Raw genomic sequence first — 5,497 nt, forward strand, 5'->3', positions numbered from 1 at the left:
ATGGCTGGATTCAGGAATCTAGACTTTAGCCTTATGCAGAGAGAAGCTCAGAGTTGTTGATGTTTGTCAGATGTAACTAGGAGATTCTCTCAAAACAGAGGTACCCTGGGTCATCTCCGATTTTGATGCACTTTCTGATACAGCGATGTGTTTGCCGAAGTTTTCTTTTGGAGAAAGCAACTCCTCTCGGGATTTGGAGTAGGATGTCTGCCAGTGGACGAAAATTTCCCTCACAATTCCCTGAAGTGATCTAGGAAGGAATGAAGCCCAAGGTCCAAGGGCCCCCAGTTCTTTCTACCTTGGCCAGCAAACTGCTGTTTTGTCACCTCTTGTGATAGGAACAGTATGGCTGGCTGTGAAGTTTCCATTCCTTCTGAAGTGCAGAAGTGATCTACAATAGAAATCTGGGTGTAGCAGAGAGCTTGGAGGAAATAATATTTTTCATCTTTCAGAATCTCACAGCCTGGCCCGGCCCTTGGGATGGTGAAAAATTTAGGCTGGATACTTTGCATCAGTCCTTTGTGTGACCAGACTCCTTTGTGACCATCAGGGAATGGGGTGGTGCCTTCTCTCAGAGCTTCCCTGGATTTAGGCTGAGATAGCTATGTCATGTCATGTCATGTCATGTCAGGATTGGTTATTCTTCCAATGTCGTACCTTTAATCTCTTTTCTTGTAGAGGACAGGGCAGGGCCCAGGTCTGAATCTCTGCCCCTTCCCATCATCTCGTGAAGTCCCCATTCATCAAGCTCATTTATAGCTCTCACGTGTTCACTGAATGAATGTCCGTTTATCTTTGGAAGCAGCCAGCCTGTTGTTAGCCATCAGCGGCTGTCCTCCTCACCTCTATCACTGTCAGTGTCTCTGGCCTGGTTCCTTGGAGGCAGAGTCCCCAGACAGGAGACCTAAAGAGAGAGGATGATGTTTGGGGCTTCGATTCTTCAGAGGCTTGATCCTTAGACAAGCAAAGCTGAATTAACATCTGAGAACCTTCCTCTTGAGGGACCAGTCCTCTGCCTCCAGCTGCCCTCTGGGAAGATGGACAGTGATGCTGTCGGCAACATCCGGTCAGGGGTCAGTGTGGAAGGGCAAGCAAGGCCACTGTCCATCACGCTGAGTCCACTGTGGTCATCCTGCAGGTATTACTGAAGGTCCGATGTGTGCCAAGCATTGTGCCAGGCCTTGAGCAGCATGACTATAAACCCGTGGTGCTTCCTACTTTTGGGAACTCAGCTGCTTGAAAAAGACAAGATACCCACAGGGAAAGCTGACTTATCTAAGACCCAGGGATTAGTGTCTGCCACAATTACTTGCACAGCAAGGCATCCATATCTGTTTTGATGAATAATTAAATGAATGAAGTGCCAAATGGCTACTAGGAAGGAATGTCTAAGAGGAAAAGTGCTGAGATCTGGGAAATTCAAGGGAGAATTTTGTAGATGACTCAGGTAGCCTGGAAGGACTTGCAGTTTTTGACCAGATAGAGAAGAATGGGAGGTCCTGGCAAGAGAGTGGCCCCGAGGCTGGAAGGAACAGAGCAGAACAGAAATGGAACTGTGTGTGTGTGTGTGTGTGTGTGTGTGTGTGTGTGTGTGTGTGTAGATATAGATATCCATATAGTATGTATATTTATATATTTAGTTTTTTGCTTCATTTACTCTTCCCAACCTTGTTTGCTACTGCCCCCCACTCTGATTTTCTCTTTGATATTGTGATCTTTTTTTTTTTAAACAAGCTAGAGAAGTTCTGCATTTTAAAGCCTATCTTGCCTGCCAAGTTGTGCTCCCAAGTCCTCTAAGCTCCACACGCAGCCAGAATAACTTTAGGATGAAGCTCATTAATAATGTGCATGGTAAATCACATCCTCTGCAGGAGGCCTGCAGAGGGGGGCTCTGCCCCTGTCATCAAGCTTTCAGAGATGGCAGCTCACAAATAGGACACCCTGTCCCCACAGCCTGAAGGTACAGGAGCTGTCCACACAGGTGTCCAGTGGGGAAATTTCTTTGGTGAAATTTCTCCATCCAAGGTGGGGGCTCAAGTGCAAAAGCCTGGTCTCTTTAGATATAGTTGCTTCCTGGCCCAGCATCTTTGTTGCATCTTTGTGGATATTCTCAGCTGGGGGAAGGGGATTTCCAACGGCATACCACTTAGTATGAATACGCCCATTAGTTATAATTAAACAGGCCACTGCAATGATTACAAATAAATTTAGCACCAAAAGAATTGTACAGTTATTCAGAGCCATAATAGCGGTCTTCTGATGACAAACCAACTGGCTTTCCAACAGGCTGTAGAGGAGCTCAGGGGAGGGGTTCATCTCCCTGGTGGATGACCTCAGGGGAGGGGTTCCTCTCCCTGGTGGATGACCTCACAGTCTCAAAGGGCAATGCTTCCCTGTACAGGTGCAGACTTGAGTTTATTTCAGGTAACATCCTCAAGGCCTGGGATGCCGGCTGCATCTTCTTACTTTTCCTAACATTTGTGAACCATTTTTTCCTGCTTCATGCTAAATGCACTTGTGTCATCCATCTCCGGTTTTCTCCTAGGAGTGAAAGATGCCCATCGTTTAAAGCAGGCTCTCCCTGTGATCCTGCCACCTTTAGGAGCAGATTCCTGCGGGATCCAGAGGAGCCAGAGTCCATGCCAGCACCCTACTCCTAAGCCAGAACCTTCTAGTGGTCTCCCTGTGACAGTCATTGTCAGGTGAAGCCAAACCCCACCTTGTGAGCTTGTGGTTAATAGCTCATGGATATCAGCCTGGCTATTTTATGCTTCAGAATGCTGTGTTATTGTGCCTTTGATTTCCTCTAGACCCCACATAGACAGTGCTTTATTAGCCTTCTTGAAATTGGGACACAACATTTGAGGGGAAGGAAGGAGTGTCGAAACCAAAGCAAAAAACAAATTGAGAGAGGAGTGATGAATGACAAGCAGGTTCTTGAGCAGAACGTAGTGAATCGAAAGGAAAGAGTATTGTTTGTAACAACAAGAGTCATCACAGAATGAGTGTGACCTCTTCTATGCCAGTTAATGTGCTTGTCCTTTATGTGAGGGCAACATGGTGTGATGGCCAAGAGCACAGACTTCAGTGCTTGATTGCCTGGGTTTGAATCTTGGCTTTCTGCTGATGACTTGAGTCCTTAGTCAAATAACTTCTCCAAGCCTTAGTGTTCCCATCTATAAAATGGGACTAATAGTATTATGTATCTCGTAGGATTGTTGTGACAATTAAGTGACACAATTTATGTAAAGTGTACAGAACAGAATCTGTATCTTGTGAAGGTTAATTCTTTCTAACATCACTTTGATCATTATTACTCTCACAATTTTACTGTAATCATGTACCCATGTGTTAATATTTAAATACTTTTTGAAATATTTTAAAAATTATGAATAGAGGAGATATATTAAAAAGCACAAAAAGCGTAAATGAAGAAATCAAGAAATTATCATGAAACAAACACCCGAGTCAAGAAACAGGGCCAGGACCTTGGAAATACTTCCGAGATCCTCTTCCTGCTTCTCCAGAGGTAACTCTTCAAACTATTCTTTATGTTGTCCTGTGTTTGCTCATTGTACATATGGGATCATATAGTCTGTTTACTTTTGTGTGTGTCTGTGCTATGGTTTTAATGTTTGTATCCCTTCCAAAATTCATGTTGGAAGTTAATGCCCGTTGTGGCAGTAATAAGATGTGGGGCCTGTAGGGGGTGATTAGTGCCCTTTATAAGGCACTAATCAAGGGGACTAGCTACGCATTTGGCCCTTCTGCCATGTGAAGACATAGCAAGGAGGTGAATCTTAAGAGCAGAGAGCAGCCCTCACCAGACGCCAAATCTGTTGATACCTTGGTCTTGGACTTCCCTGCCTCCAGAACTGTAAGAAATAAATTTCTCTTCTGATAAATTACCCAGTGTCTGGTATTCTGTTGTAGCAGCATTGGTGAACTAACACAGTCTGGCTCCTATAATTCAGTAATATAGTTGAGAAATCTACCTCTGTTGTTGCATATAGCTGTGGTTCATTTATTTTCATTGCTGTGTGGTATTCCATTGTGTGTATCAGCACATTGTTTATTCTACTGTTTATGGACATTTTATTTGTTTCTAGTTTTGGCTATTAGAAATAATAGTAGTATTAGCATTGTCTCCATATTTATTAAGGCACATTTATGCTGAGCATGTACTTAGGAGTATATTGGCTGGGTTATAATGTGGGTATGTTTAGGTTTAGTAGATAGTGCTAAATAGGTTTTCCAATTATTGTACCAATTTACAGTTCTATTCTATGCAAGTTTTAGGCAAGTATGCAAGCTTCCATTGCCCTCCATCCTTACCAAGACTTAGTTTTATCTTTATTTTCATGTAGCCATCCAGGGGATGTGATACCTTGTTGTGTTCTTAATTTGCATTCCCCGATTACTACTAAGATTAGTTATATTTTCACAGTGACCATTTGGATACTTTCTTTTGTGAGTGACTGTTCAAGTCTTTTATCTGTTTCTCTTTTTTCAAAAAAATGTTTTTGTTGATTTGCAGAAATTCTTATATATTCTGAATATAAGCCTTTTCTTGGTAACATGTGTTGCAATGAACTTTCTCACTCTATGTAAACTAAATCTAAACTTTAGATTTATCGTAAGTAGTAATATCTGTGAAGTTATAAGTTTGATGTTTGGTTAATTTTTTGCTAAAGTATCTATTTTAAATAACAGTTTTCCCTGTGCCAACTAAAATTTTCCTGTACCACTGATGGTGTGTTTTCTCACGCTTTGGGAAACACTTCATTATCTCATGTAATCTTCACAGATAACCTATTAGGTAGGTATATTATTCCTTTTTTCCACATTTAGCATTGGAGGCACTGAGAGGTTTGATAACTTACCCAAGGACTCACAGCTGAGATGAGGACACAGGGGTAACTGCCTGCCAAGCTCAGCCTATTCCATCATATGACTGGTCAACAGGCTGTTTTATCACTTGCTTTATACCCTAGATCCTTGAGAAACTCTCTGCATCCCCACAGAGCCTTTTATGTCGTGGAGCCCTCAGCGTTTGCAGGGTGGATGGATTGTTGGATAAATGAGTTGGTGAATAGATGAGTGGATAGATGAATGTATGGGTTGGTGGTAGATGGATGGGTGGATTGGTGAGTGGAAAGATGAATGGAGGGAGATATGGGTGGAGATATTGATGGATGGAGGGAGGGAGGAAGGGAAGGAGGTGGTGGGAATGAATGACACAGGAAGGTAAGTGTTTTCACAAAGGCTCTTTGCCTGGGGAGGAGCTTGCCCTCAGGGCATGCCCTGCACCATGACCTCACAGCAAGCTTGCCATGACTCTTCTCTTTTCAGTGGCCTTACTGGAGCGAAAGATAAGAAGGGATCTGGGTGAGGAAATGACAATTCCAGTTTGCCATTGCCAGGGAGAGAGGTACCCTCTCATCTTCCTCAGTGTAACAGCTGTTTTAGGACCTCTTGCTTGCAGAGGAAATGAAAA

This window comes from Rhinopithecus roxellana, chromosome 17 (assembly GCF_007565055.1).
Source record: "Rhinopithecus roxellana isolate Shanxi Qingling chromosome 17, ASM756505v1, whole genome shotgun sequence".
NCBI classification, from domain to species: domain Eukaryota; kingdom Metazoa; phylum Chordata; class Mammalia; order Primates; family Cercopithecidae; genus Rhinopithecus; species Rhinopithecus roxellana.